This window comes from Pseudonaja textilis, chromosome 1 (assembly GCF_049901715.1).
Source record: "Pseudonaja textilis isolate UNSWEBS1 chromosome 1, rPseTex1.2, whole genome shotgun sequence".
NCBI lineage: Eukaryota > Metazoa > Chordata > Lepidosauria > Squamata > Elapidae > Pseudonaja > Pseudonaja textilis.
Window position 1 is genome coordinate 308,945,921 of NC_141990.1, and position 15,285 is coordinate 308,961,205.

The 15,285-nt window shown below is 41.2% G+C and overlaps 1 long non-coding RNA gene across 1 annotated transcript in view; it reads left to right on the forward strand.

Annotated features, from left to right (window-relative positions):
• Nucleotides 1-1,469: 1,469 nt before the first annotated feature.
• The window catches only part of LOC148128294 (uncharacterized), a 31,740-nt gene continuing 17,924 nt past the window's right edge, over nucleotides 1,470-15,285 (forward strand). The window contains exons 1-2 of the long non-coding RNA XR_015741546.1: nucleotides 1,470-1,574; nucleotides 4,188-4,311. This is a non-coding gene — a long non-coding RNA (uncharacterized LOC148128294). The remainder of the gene's footprint in view (nucleotides 1,575-4,187; nucleotides 4,312-15,285) is intronic.

A 15,285-nucleotide genomic window follows, 5' to 3' on the forward strand; every position in this document is an offset into this window, starting at 1 on the left:
TCAGCACCCTGAGAAAACTTGTCAAGCCCAAATCAAAATAATACAACTGGACAATTAATCACATCTCTCCCCTCCCCATTCCTGCCAGTTTAAAAAATTCATTCACACCTCCAAGTCTTGTAAATTAACACTCCTCAGACCGGAGACTGCCATAACTTACCTCAACATAAGATAAAGTGTCCTAAAAATATTAGGCTTTTGACCCAAAGAATGTAACTCCCTTGCTGATTCTATCTGCCAGTAAGGAGGATTTTCAAAATGGGTGCTGCTCACTATAGGCCAGGAAACCATTTTACCATCCATGCTTAAAATTAGAAATACTTTTGCCCCCATTAAGGCTATGAAATAGGTTTATCAACTTTCCCCAAATGGGGGTGGCCCACATATGATATCCCACATAGGATATGATAGATAATATGACCTATATTGTTGAAAATTAAATTAACACAAGATGGCATTGAGGATGTTGGGAGTAGACTAGATTGGGAAATTATTGGAGCACATGTGTTGCTTATAAAAGTTTATATCCTACCCTGCATTTCTGATTAACCATTCTGCCATAGGATCACAATAGTTGCAATTGAAATTGGCACTGCAGCTCCCAAAATTCAAAAGCACCAATGCTGACAGCCCAGTTATTTGGTGGGCACCAGGTTGGGAAGCTGTGATTCAGGGCTTCCTGTCATTTTAAGGAGCAAGGACTTTTAGAGATTCTCCAGCCTGGACAATTTCCAGCTGGCTAGAATATTTGCTGTTGTTCTGTTGGTTCCTGAATTAGATCCATTTAAAGAGGCCCTCTAAACATTTTCTGGCCTGGGCGATTCCCTTTATTTATTTAACTCTTCTTAGTGGTACGATGAACAGTTGTGGGAACTAGGTATAGTAGTCAAATAAAGAGAAGGCCTAGGGGTGACATGATAGCAGTCTTCTAATACTTGAGGGGCTGTTACAGAGAAGAGAAGGTCGACCTATTCTCCAAACAACTGAGAGCAGGGCAAGCAGTAAGGGGTGGAAGATTAATAAAGACAAATGCAACTTAGAATTAAGGAGAAATTTCCTGATAGAAAATTAATCGGTGGAATGATTTGCCTCGGGGTGGGATTCAAATTTCTTAACAACCGCTGTGGGTGTAGCCTAATTTGTGGGTGTGGCTTGGTCATGTGACTGGGTGGGCATGGCTTGCTGACTGGGCATGGCTTGGTGGTCATGTGACTGGGTGGGCATGGCTTATATGTAAATATTATAAATATTGATGTAAATATTGATTTTTTTTTAATAAAAAAGCAACTTTTACCCCAAAGCAGCAAAGCAGGCAGACAGATTGAGTTGCTCACAGAATCACAGATTAATTTAGAGATCTATCTATCTGCAATCGGCTACCTAGGTCTGCACTGAAAATCTTCAGTCCTAAGGAAGGTTTAGCTCTGCTTTTAGATTAGCTAGAAAGCAGGAAATCCAAGGATTTCCTGCTTTCTAGCTAAACTAAATCTCCTGGCAGACCAGAACGGCTGATGCAAAAAAAAGGAAATATAGCAACTTACCAAAGCAGGCAAGTTGGATGGCTCACATGCCAGGTAAGGAGTGAGTGAGCAGGGAGGGGTGGGGCCAGCCAGTGGAGCGATATGCTGGTTCTCCGAACTGCGGATAATTGTGTGTGCAGCATTTGCAAGAAATCATCAGCTGGGCCGCCTGGATAGCTGACAGGTGCTGCGCTCCAGTGCACAGCATTTGAAAATCTTCTTGTTTCCTGCTTTTTCAACCTCAGCTGTGCCACGCAAAGCAGCTGAGGAGGAAAAAGCAGGAAATAAAGGACAGCCTAGAGCTCGGGCAGGCGGATGAGCCAAAACCAAACCAGTTCACTGTCAGCTGCTCTTTGTAGCTACAGGTTCTATAGAACCAGGTCGAACCAGTACCATCCCATCCCTCTTTTGCCTCCAGAAATTGTGGGTATTTTTTCATGGAGGTTTTCAAGAAGAAGTTGGATAACTGTTTGTCTGGAATGGTATAGGGCAGGGGTGTCAAGCTCAAGGCCCGCAGGCTGGATCTGGCCCATGAGGTGCTTAGATCTGGCCCACAGCAGTAAAGGAACAGTGAAAGACCAGTCCGTGGTGCCTCTGCCAACAAAAATGGAGCTTGGGAGGGCCAAGCTCCATTCTTGCTGGCAGACGGTTGCAGGAGGCCTTCACAGTCAAAAACAGAGCTTGGGAACCCATTTTCACTGGCAGAGCACTCATGTCACTACAGGCGCCCCCAATACAAATGACATTGAGCTGGCTATGTCCACCCCAGCCCCCCAAGGTGAAACACAACCCTAACATGGCCCTCAATGAAATCAAGTTTGACACCCCTGGTATCGAGTTTCCTGCTCAAGCAGAGAATGGGACTAGAAGACCTCCAATGTCCTTCCAATTATTTATTTTATGTTCTTCATGTTTTTGATTATTGAGGTCCACTGAAGTTACATCACAAGTGGGCAAGGCCACACATTTTCAGCTCTCTAAAGATAGTGTTAAGACTTTAAAGATGCAGATTGAAAAGTTTTACTTCAGTAATCTGTCATATCCATTTCCAGCATTATTTTTGCTGAAAGAAAAAACAAGTTAAAACTCCCATCAAAACCTGGCCATTTTTGTTACAAATTATGCAACTATGCCATGATTTGGAACTTTTTCAGTGGGCTGAAAAATGGAACTGATTGCTCACCTCTGCTTTAGGAGAACAACTGTTCAGTTCCACAGTTTCTAGAGAGACTCCAGATAAGAGCCACCGATAGTTCCATACTCTCACGAGCTAGGAATAAGGGGAAAAACCCCCACTACTGTTCACATTTGAATATATCTAGATTCTCCATTTTTAATTGGTAAGCAATAGAACGTCTATCATTGTATAAAACTTACACTTTTCAAAAATTTTACAATGCAATTTGCCATTTATAAACAATGGGCATGTGAAAAAGACTGAAGAAAAATGCACAGAATCATGGTATGTACAAGAATGTATTGTACAGTGGAACCTCGGGTCATGAACGCTTCTGTTCGTGACCAAATTGGGTGACGACCAGAATTTTTTGCTTCTTTTGCTTCTGGTCGCAAACAGATCTTCAGGTGGCGACCAAGAAAACCCGAAAATCACTGCTGTGATTTTCCCTGCCGTGTCAATTTCCCCTTCAGCGTCATTTTTTGTTTGTTTCTGTTTTGGTCCGCAAATGTGCAGACGGTCGTGCTTCTGGTCACAACCAAACCGGGTTGCAACCGTAGTCCTGGAACAGATTACAGTTGCAACCCGAGGTTCCACTGTATTACGAAAAATATGATGATCAAGACATGAGCTAAAATTATGTGAATTGTGCATAACTGAAACGACAATTGGTATGTTTGGAGAAATGTAAAAAAAAAGGCTATCAACTTACATTCAATTTGTCCATGCCCATATGCCTTTGATAATTTTTGGCTTTGATGGAAAAATGACAAATGGTAAGAAACAACAACTGACAGGGGAAAGAATCTTACTTGCAACTTTGAGCTTGTATGGTAAATGCCATCAATTAATACAAAATAATTCTTTTGCTAAAATATCCTTAAGAATCTTATTCTGTATTCATTCTCATTTACTTGCCAGCTTCCTGACAACTTCTAATACCTCGGGGAATCATTTAAAATAGCCATCAATGCAACAGTCAATATGGCTCCTAATAAAAAAATAACATAAAATGCTCTAATTGGGCTGCTGTCATGGTTTTTGCCATATCAAGAAGAAAATCTCTATATTTGATCTAAAACAATTTAAGAAGAAAGAATAGAAATAAAGCATATAATTTGAAATGAGCGCTTTGGGATCAGGTTTAAATCCTATTTATCTAAGAAGTAGACATGAAAGAACTTTTGACATTCTTCCCAAATCTATAGGCAAGAAATTGGATAGATTTCCCCAAATGTCTTCAATGCACTAACATTTTGTCATGGGTAGGACTTTCTCTGTGAGGAGATACCAGCAGCACAGAAGAAAAAAGCCGCACAGAGAAGTTTTCTCTCTTTAGAGGGGTGAAGTATGGGAAGATTAATGCACAATAAAAGGGAGGACATCTTCATATACCCCTTGGTCACCCTGCAACAAATTATGTAGAAGACAACTGTATTCCATCCATGAGAATTTCACCAGTATTCTCTTGTTCTTTGTAAACTTTACAGCAATTGCATTTCATCATCCTGATTGAAATATAAAGGAAACATTCTCTGTCCAACGTTAATTCTACCATCCCATTTCCTGCATTAATCAGCTGATGCATTTGGACAGCTTACAAGCAGGTAAAAGGTAAGGACTCCTTTGAATCCCAGTTTACTCCCAATGAGTTCAGAGTCACATGCATATAGTTTCCTTGGCAACAACTTGTAAGTAGTTTGGCACTGCTTTCTTCCAGCTTGTTTTTTTTCTTCAACTTCTCAGTCTAGCCTACATCCCTGAGATTTGTCTGCATCCTGTCCAAGTATTAAGAAGGTCTGAGTCTGTGTAGCCTTTTGAGATCAGCTAAGGTCAGCCAGAAGTAGGACATCAAGGCAATAGCTCTCTTGCACTATTTTGTTGGACTGTTCCTAAACAGTCTAAAATCATTGAGAAAACTGTCACATAGGAATTCATCTCTGATCTTAAAGCTAACGAAGACAGTGGCCATCACTCAATTTGGTGGCAGAAAAATCTCAATCAATCCTGAACAGCCCTGCAGGGAACAAAAAGAAGTGACCTACTTATTAAAAAGGTCTAATCCCAGCTTTTCCTTCTAGAAGCTTGTTCCATTTCAAATTCTTGGATGAGAACTTCTATGAGTGTAAGAGGTTCCATGAAGGACAATGTCTAAATTGAATGGTTGGCAAAATATTCCAAAGCCAAAATATTCTGACCCTGAAACATCCTTTAACAATTTTAGAAATGTTCCAATCTCAATATGAATAGTTCCAATAACCAATTTTAATTCCATTTCAAGGTCAAAACATTTCAGTAAAGTTGGAATGACCACAGAACATTTTCAGTGAGATCAGAACTATCTGGTTAGAATGGGATTCTTCTGGGGTTGGATTATTCTGACTAAAACATTGGCATGTCCCCATTGAAAACTGGCAATCTATTCATAATGTACGCACACCTATAAAATAATGTACTCTGCGGGCAAGACATTTTCAAAACCATTAGAGGTTTTATTTCTGTCCCACATACTGAGAACCTGGGGTCAATTGGACTCTGTCAAAGTTTGGATTATTAATACAAGAACACCCACTGAAATCTGCAGCTCAACCCTGAGCAATGGAAGTGGCTGGTGGAATTCATCCTGCAATTTTTGCAAATGCCTGGGATTGACATGTGACTGTCTGGCCCGAGGAGATTAATCAAGAGGGATCTTGGTTGGTGATTTTGAGTTAAATTAGAACCCCCCCTTTTTTTATTTCCAAGCCAGAGAGTCTTTTATCAATTGCACCTTAGCAAGGCTGAAATCTCCAGGTGATTATTTGTGCAGAAGCAGCATGTCAGACCCATTCCTTAATTTCTGGGTACATACTAGGGGAAGTCTCTGGGCAGCCCATTCCTTCTGTAGCGGCAGCTTCACCTTTCCATGGGTGATTTTTGAAAAGGACCAGATGTTCCCCCTTTAGCTCTTATTGGCTCTAATCTCCTTTTTATTCTTTGATCCTAACCCCACTTAAAAGAAACCCCATATTTAGGTCCTCTTGGGTGGTCCTCAGAGACAGCTTAGCTAATTCCAAGCCCTTGTTACTGCTTTCCTAACCCACGAGACTGGCTGTTCAGGAGAAAAGTTAACTCTACCTTACCCTACCAAATCAGTAATTACTATTGGAGGGTGGGGGTGGGTGCTGATTGGCTTTCATATGACTTATTCTTGGAAAGATTTTCCTCCTTTTGCTATTTCAGGAAAAACAAATAACCATTTGGGTAGGATATATTTCCTAATAATCACTATAATTATTCAAATCTTCATATAACAATCAGTGGTAGGATTCAAAAGTTTTTACTACTGGTTCTGTGGGCGTGGCTTGGTGGGCATGGTGTGGCTTGGCTTGGTGGGCATGACTTGGTGGGTGTGGCAGGGGAAGGATATTGCAAAATCTCCATTCCCTCCCCACCCCACCAACCTGCTTTCCAGCTCCGTTCTCCTGTGCAGGGCAACAAAAGAAGACCCAGCCGATCAGCTGGGACTCGGGAGGCAGAGAATAGATGGGGGCAGGGCCAGTCAGAGGTGGCATTCCAAACTACTCAAAATTTCTGCTACTGGTTCTCTGAACTACTCAAAATTTCCACTACCGGTTCTCCAGTACTGGTCAGAACTTGCTGAACACCACCTCTGGTTACAACCCTGGTTTGTGAATAGTGTTTTCCCTGGACTTCGATCCTACTTCTTAAATTCCTTTTAACTGCTTAGTTGGCCCCACTTTTTCTTTAGAGATCATACAGGAGAGAAGGATGCTATTCATTATAGCAATAGCTCTTATATACTGCTCCATAGTCTTTACAGCCCTCTCTAAGTGGTTTACAAATGTCAGCATATTGGCCCCAACAATCTGGGTCCTCATTTTACCGACCTCAGAAGGATGGAAGTCTGAGTCAACTGATCGAACTCCAGACTCTGGGTTGAGCTAGCCTGCAATGCTGCATTCTAACCACTGCACCACCAGGGCTCTTGAATTATATAGCCAATAAGATTTTATTACAGCAAAGACATTGCAAAACTCAGATGAGAAATGAGCAACAATTCCTTTAACAGCAACAATTCCAAAAATATTCATGGAAAAATGGGTAGTTTCATCTCAAGCTTAATATTTTTAAGCAGGGCCAAGTTAATGAGACTCAGGAAAGCTATCATCTTGTTTCTTTGTTTGGGTTTCTTTTCTTCTGTTTTAATCCTGCTAAAGTTTGAAGGCAGCCATTGTTTTTTTTCTGAAAATGAACGATGAACTGGCAAATGAAATTTGAAGAACTGTCAGGGGAGCATTTGGAATCTCAAAGGCTGCTTTGGTAAAAATGGATACTTCATTTCTCAAATAGCTGGTTTCCCCTCCCACTGCTGAAAAAGCCCACCACTATACGCCCCCCCAAAAAAACTGCAGGCAAAGGGTTTAGAAAAAGCTGCAAACATCTTAAAAAGTGGAGGTGACCACATGTAAAGCAGGGAAATTTGGATCCATCCATCATTGCTTCTGATCTCCGTATCGTCTGACAACTCCAACAGCTCATGGATATGATAGCCACCAGGATCTTCCTATAAAAAGGAGGTTCCCAAAAGGTCGGTTTGCATGAAATTAGCATATGGGAGATGATATAAGTTGAAAGCACCTAAAAATACATCTCACTTTAGTGGGGAAGATGGACCAAAAAAATCATGTTTGGATGGCTGCTTGCAGTGCAAATGCAGCTGCAAGACTCACCTTTTTAATAGTTGTTATTAAATTTGTATGGCTGCCCATCTCACTATCCAAAGCAACTCCAGTTTTGGGTTACTGTAAAATCATAAATGTAACAATATTAAAATTAGCAGGATTAGATTAAAAAATTCCAGCAAGAACAAGAATGATACAGTGGTGGCATCTTTCCTATTAGTCCATGAGCGACCTCCAATACAGAGTAACCCCATTAGGACCCCAAGACCACTAGTAGAGCCAGATTTTAATCCCCTTCTGGAAGGCCAAATGGGAAAGAGTAGACCTCACCTCTGGTAGCAAGATCTCCCACAGCAGAAGAGGCTCTTCTCCTAGACTTCACCAGCTGAAAGTCCTTGACCGATGAAGCCCCATTTGCCAGATTGAATGGGGTAGGTCATTCCCATTTGGTGCAAGATAGTTCCTCAGATAACCTGGTTCCATGCCATGAAAGGCTTTTAAAGTACCTTGAATTTGGACTTTGAAGCAAACCAGGGACCAGTGCAGCTTGAGCAACAGCGGTGTTACATGAGCTACCCTAAGAGCATCCAAAATTGTCCACACTGCTGCATTCTGTACCAGATGGAGCTTTGGAATATTCTTCAAGGGTAGCCCCATATAGAGCACATAGAAGTAAATTACTGTTAATAGGTAAGACAGAACACCTCTTCAAACAGAACATGCTGTTCTCTTAACAGTAAGGAACATGGCAATCCTACCCTAGCTCCAGTAGCAGATGTGCCATCAAATCCAGGATCTTTTTGGTCTCTCTTTATCATTTCTACCAATCCCATGTCAACAGGAGCAAAGAAAGATGCAGAAGTTGTGGGTCCATCCTCCCAACTGGCTTACCACTCTTTCTGTTCAGGCAGTGGGAGGCATGAATTTGCTTGAACATGAGAGGTTCCTTGGGTGGGTGGGTGGTTACTTTTGGTGATTTTGCTATTCTCTCCCAATGTGGAGCATAAATAAACCAAACTCTCTTTGAAAATATTGCAGACACTGAGACTGATCCCTACATGAGTTTGAATTGGGAGTTGGTGATCACTGCAAATGTTTGACTTGCAGCCTGCAATCCGACATAGCTATTATTCTTAGGTATCCTTCAACCTCCATATCACATTAGCAGACCCTTCTGTTTCTTTCTTCCATTTATTTACAAAGAATATTCATATTCTGTAAATCCCTGGATATTTTCCCCGTTGATTATTTTGGCACAGCGTGCTTGGAAGATATTTGCTTTGTTTTATAGCGAGCTCTTCTTTTCCCTGGAAAGGGAGAGCGCTAGAAAAAACAAAGGATAGCTGGAGTATTTGTTAATATAAGTCTATTCTCCTCAAATATTTATATGGATTCATATGAAGAAGATTAAATGCTTGCAGAATTCAACATACACACATGTGCACACACGCAGGCATATGCTTGACTCAGAAGGGAGGCTCTTGAGAATTGCCTTAGCAAATGTGTTGAATTTGAACAAAAAAGGGGGAGAGGGAGCAGAGAGAAAGAAGAGAAAGCAACTTCTGGCCTTTGGTGAACTTGCTTTGTGTTGTGGACGCCAAAAATTTCATTTCAGCATGACCTTAGAAGAATAGTGATACTTTTAGCATTTCCTGGTATTTGGAAGGAAGGAATGTTTTTATTTGAATGCAGATGTCATTTGGTTTATATGAAGGATTTGGTAACATGTCTATGCCAGTTCTACACTTATCCCAAATTTCCTGCAACGGAGGGAGAACATATGTTAGGTCTCCCTGTTTGCTGGGGGGGGGGGGGGGGGGCGGAGAGGAGGAAAGGGGGAGGGGAGAGAAAGATTCAGTCCTCCAGAAGCCTCTACTCTAAACATTGTGACTTTGTACAATTTACAAAATGTTTCATCTCCATTAAACAATAAACCCCTTGACCCCCTGGCTCAGTTTCAAGATTTTGCTATTTGAGAAGGTACTTGTATAATAGATGGGGAGTATAAATGGAAGGGTTGAAAGGTTAAGGAAAACTGTTTAATTATTTCTCCGCTGCATAAGCTGCAAGACAGTGGCGTTACATGCTTACCTCCCCCGTCTCTCCTCCTCCACATTCTTCCTCCTCCTCCTCCTCCTCCTCTTCCTCCTCCTCCTCCTCTTCCTCCTCCTCCTCCCAGGATGGTTATGTGGAAGGAATCCATCCAGCAAAGGCGGAAGGCAGGTTGCTCACCAAAGCTTCCAGCTGTGTTTATGGACAAATAGTCTCTCCATATTCTTCCGCTTCAGAATTTTTGAGTTCCCTGGGCCTTCTCCTCCCTGCCAGGGAAGAATCTGTGCCAATCCTCCGGCATCTGTTCTGTCAAAAGAAAGAAATAAAGAAAAATCTTTTTTATTTGCTACCCTGCTCTCGCTTGCTTTCCAGCTGCAGTGTTCTGTGGTCCGTTCCTGGTTTTTTTGGTTTAGGAAACCCTTGGCTGAGTTTTGCTTTTCCAACATCCCTGTCTGTTACCGAGGATGCTGTGCCCTCATCCTAATAGGAATGGGATTACCTTCTCTTCCTTTCTGTTAGAGAAGAAAAGGGAAATGTTTTCTTTCAAAGGGAAATTATTCATTCTTGTTTCTGGTTCTTTGAAATTCTCTTGGGCAATGGCTCTCAACCAGAGTGGAGGTATCTCAGGTGGAATAGAATAGAATAGAATAGAGTAGAGTAGAGTAGAGTAGAGTAGAGTAGAGTAGAGTAGAGTAGAGTAGAGTAGAGTAGAGTAGAATGGAAATAGAAATAGAAATAGAAATAGAAATAGAAATAGAAATAGAATAGAATAGAATAGAATAGAATAGAATAGAATAGAATAGAATAGAATAGAATAGAATAGAATAGAATAGCAAAGTCGGAAGAGACCTAAAAAGTTGGAGGTCTTCTAGTCCAACCCCCTGCTTAGGCAGGAAACCCTACAGACAAATGGTTATCCAATACCTTTTAAAAAACTTCCAGTATTGGAGTATTCTCAACTTCTGGAGGCAAGTTGTTGCACTGATTAACTGTTCTGTCAGGAAATTTCTCCTTAGTTCTAGGTTGCTTCTCTCCTTGATTAGTTTCCATCCATTGCTTCTTGTCCTGCCATCAGTTGCTTTGGAGAATAGCTTGACTCCCTCTTCTTTGGGGCAGCCACTGAGATATTGGAACCCTGCTATCATATCACCCTTAGTCCTTCTTTTTATCAAACTACATAGACCCAGTTCCTGCAAGTGTTCTTCATATATTTTAGCCTCCAGTCCCCTAATCATTTTTGTTGTTCTTCTCTGCATCTTTCTAGAGTCTCCGCATCTTTTTTTACATTGTGGTGATCAAAACTGGATGCAGTATTCCAAGTCAGGCCTTATCAAGGCATTGTAAAGTGGTATTAACACTTTCACATGATCTTCATTCTATCCCTCTGTTTATGCAGCCTAGAACTGTGTTGGCTTTTTTGGCAGCTGCAGCATACTGCTGGCTCATATTTAAATGGTTGTCCACTAGGACCCCAAGGTCCCTTTCACACTTACTACTGTTGAGCAAGGTACCACATATGCTGTACCTGTGCACTTTGTTTTTCTTGCCTAAATGTAGAACCTTACTGTCATGCCCCTGGTGGAGACTGACTCTGAGGAAGAGGAGGAACAGCCAACAGGGAGTGGGAGTTGGCTCCAGAGGTGGTGGAGGAGGCTGGGGAAGGGCAGAGGCCAGCTGAGCAATCAGAGGAGGATCCAGGCCCATCCCCTATCCATCCTAGGTCACGCAGGGAGGAGAGGATCAGGGAAAAGTGAGGTCTACTTAAGAGGAGATTACCACGATCCTCCTCGTGGCTTGCAGCTGGGAGCTATGTATATAAGTTTGTAACTACGCAGTTAGAATTGCTGGAGTCAAAGTTTAGTGTTTACTTTGAAAGAGGTTTATCTTTGCTGACGTTCTTCCCATGGACTCTCCTCGGTTATTTTAAACTGTGCCTAATAAAACAGTAAAGTTAAGTTGAAGGCCTCACCGGACTTTAATGTATGTTTTGGGTTTTGGGTTATTTTGAGAGACTACGGGTCATCACACTTACTTTTTTTAGCATTGAATTTCATTTTGTTAGATAGCTCCCAATGATAGGTAGGATGCAGAAGTAGTTTAGCTGGGATAAAGAAGAGGACATCAAAACCATAACTTATTCTAAATCATGGGTATCCTTTTTAGGCAACATTAAGATATGTGGGCATCAACTCCCAGAATTTCCCATCTATCTTCCACCAAAGGAGATGAATCCTCTTGGTGCCAGTTCCTTCAACCAATTAACAGGATCAAGATACATTAGATATCAACTGTAATGAGAGCTAAGAAATGGTTATGTGGAAGAAATCTAAGAAAGAGGTGGACACATTTACAGTAATTCTGTTTTAGTTATCATTTAGAGCATACTGGCTGGGGAATTCTGTTGAAGTCCAGAAGTTTTAAAGTTGCCAAAGTGAGACATCCCTGCTCTAAGTGACCCTCTTAATTGGTTGAAGGCACTGATTAATCCTTTGGAAGATAATGAATCCTCTCAATACAAAAATCCAAATATAAGTGTCCATAAATATTAGAATCCTAAAAAGGCCAATAAGGTGCCATTACTGATAATCTTTTTTAGAACGGGGGTCTTCAAACTTCACAGCTTTAAAACATGTGGACTTCAACTCCCAGAATTCCTCCTCTAGTCATGTTAACTCAGGAATTCTGGGAGTTGGTCCACAAGCCTTAAACTTGCCAAGTTTGAAACTCTTGCTTTAGAAGAATATGGGGGTAAGTACTGGTCTGTGCAGTTATTTAAACTGCTGATGTTTTACTGCAGAAATCTCAGTAGGAAAGGACCTCTCATGTCTCTGAGTTTTGGAAAGCCCCCAAAGCCATTTGAAAGGAAAGTCAAGAGTCATATTTGGGTTTGTAATTCAATCTTAAATGATTATGAAATTTGGGGAAATGGGTGTTTATGACACTGCTGGGTTCAGCTTCCTCTTCCTGCAGGGAGAGAACATCAGAGGAATAAGTCGTAGCTTAAATTGTATGACTCCTCTGTGACCCATGACAAACCCATTCAGGACAATTCAAGTCAGAAGAAAGTGGATGAGTTTCCAGTTGTTTGTCGAATTGAGAAAGAAAAAAAAACCTCCCTTTATGACTGACTCTCTCTCTTCCCCCCCCCTCCCCTCCCCCTCTCTCCCTCCCTCTCCCTCTCCCTCTCTCTGCCTCTCTCTCCCCCACCTCCCTCCCTCCCTCCCTTCCTCTCTCTGCTTCACATTTCACCTTAGAGGGAGAAAGGGTGGGAGCGAGTGGGTAAAAAGCCAAAACAATTTAGAAACCACAGGTGATGTGATCTGTTAAAAAGAAAGAAAAGAACCCTAGATTTTGATTCCTGGTTGTCTGAAGCAGATGGCAAAACCATCAGGCAGCTTCCCTGTAGGTGGAAACATTTTGCTGAAGCCATTACCCCTTCCCAGGGGTTTTTCTACCTGTCCCGAACGTGTGCAAATCATTTTTCTTGCTGTGGGCTTATCCTGAGAAATAGCAGGAGGGAGATAAGCTGAATACCAGCAAGAGGCGAATGAAGGAAATAACTTGACCCTGCCAGCACTGAGATATGCTGGAGTGCGGCTTGTGGGTACAGGAGGTGAGAGCCACAGTGTAAGGAATCCTGCAAAGATGGCAGATTGTCACCTACCTCACTTTCCACCTCAGGGATGAAGAACTGGGGAGGGAAGGCAGAAGAACAAACGAGAGAGGAAACGTTGATCTAAACTGGAGTCCTGAAAAAGGTGATCCAGATGGTCACTCCCACTTACCTTTTTCTCAAATTTAATCTTGTCAAAAAAGAAAAAAGGAGCAATTTTTGGAAAGATGGATATCCTTCCTTTTGTTGGAAGTTAAAACCCACCCCTCTCCTAGGAAAATGAAATATTTTAGGATATACAAAAAAAGGCAGAATATTTCCCCTAAAAAGTAAAGTAGAAACCCAGAGGCAGAAACTCAGCCTTGGACCACCTTGGACCATTACTCTGGCCTGGACCAGTCTATTTTACATAACAAAGATTTACTCCAGGTAGAGCTATAATAGGAATTGTCCAAAGCCCTTTCATTACATCAACATCCAGCAAGGCTCAACTTAGGACAGCCTACAGAGTTGCCCCCTGCATGGCCCCATGGGAGTCTGACAACCAGTCAGAATACAAGCTCAAATTCAAATTGCAACAGAGGGTATAAAACTAAGGGTCTCTCAGCATCTCAGCCCTTTTCTTCTTTTCCTTCACCCAACATCTTGAAGCATGTGATCATCCTTTTCACTTTGGAGCACCAAACCATGTGGTCCTGTCCATCATTACACCGTCTTTCCAAACAGCCTCCATGTTTCCAGTGTCTTTTTCTTCACTTGGAACCGAACCCAGAAGGATAATTCTTCCAACATTTTGAATAGGCCTCCATTGCAGTATGTCCATTAAATAAGGAAAAATCAGACAAGGGCTGAAGATGAATGGTTTAAGTTAGGAATGTGTACATCGGTCCAAAGGGGATCGCTGTCAATGTATATTCACTTACTCTATCATGCGGTCAGTTTTCTGCAAGTTATTAAAATGAAATAAAATCTGTATGTTTTTACACAGAACTTTCTCTAAGAAAATTCCGTTTCCTATACAACTCTCCCTAATATATTCTGCTTTAACACAGTTATCCCAATATGATTTATTTTTATATGCCACTTGCTGCTCACAAACACAACTCCTGGGAATCTATGGTTTTGGTCTGCAGCATTCCACAATGCATTCATCATTTACTTAATGCATTAATGTCATCTTGGCTAAGAAAGTGGAATATCGTATTGGCAGGTTACAATCTGGCAGATTTTGATCTAAAATCTATGCCAGATTTGTTTTATCTCCCTGGGCAAAACGAACTCTTTGCATTCAAAAGGTTCTACCTACTGATGGGCTTCCCAAACCTCCCTGGATTTCAATTTTCAATTTGCATCTTTCCTGTCCTTCTGCATTGTTATTTCACATGTTCATTGATAAGCACTGCAAAAAGCAATCTTACTGCAATTGTGTTGTACTTTATCAGTAGGCTGATATTCACTTATCCATGAGTCAAATGGGAAGTTGATTTTCCAGTTATTATTAAACTGCAACACACTTGATCTCCCACTACTGGCTATACTGGCTAAATCTGACTTGGTGTCAATTTCAACAATAGTCAGAGAATGCATTGCCCAGGAAGAATCTTTCCAAAACAGGTTCACTCAAGACTGCCTTTTAACCCAGCTTTCACTTTTCTCCATCTCTTTGGAGAGACAAATTTACATGCCAAAATAACTAGACACAAAGATACTGTAGTTTCTTTCCCCATTTTTCCCCCACTCTGCTGAACACTTAACTCCCGCAGGACTGTCTTATGCCTAAAGATATTTATCCATGTAGTATGCTGTATTGCTATCATCCTTGTCATTTTGTCATCTTTCTCATCTTCTCATCTTTCTCACCTCTCATCTTTCTACTACTTTCTCCTATTGGTATATTATGATTTATCAATTGTTGTTTGTATCTTGAGATTTATGATTGATGTTTTATCATTTTGTTGTTTGTATGTACACTGAGAGCTTAGGGACTGGAGACAAATTCCTTGTGTGTCCACTGACACTTTGCCAATAACGAATTATATTCTATTCCATTTATACATTTTTGGACTGTTTTTCCATGTCACTAGGCACATTGACAAAATGAACAAATAGAATTTTGGTATGCTGGTAAACTAAGCATCTAGATTCTTTCTGTCTCTGGGGCTTTAAGCAATGCACATTTGCAGGTGCATACTGGTAACATAGAAGATAAAAAATCTGGATTCAGTCATAAAAGGGAAA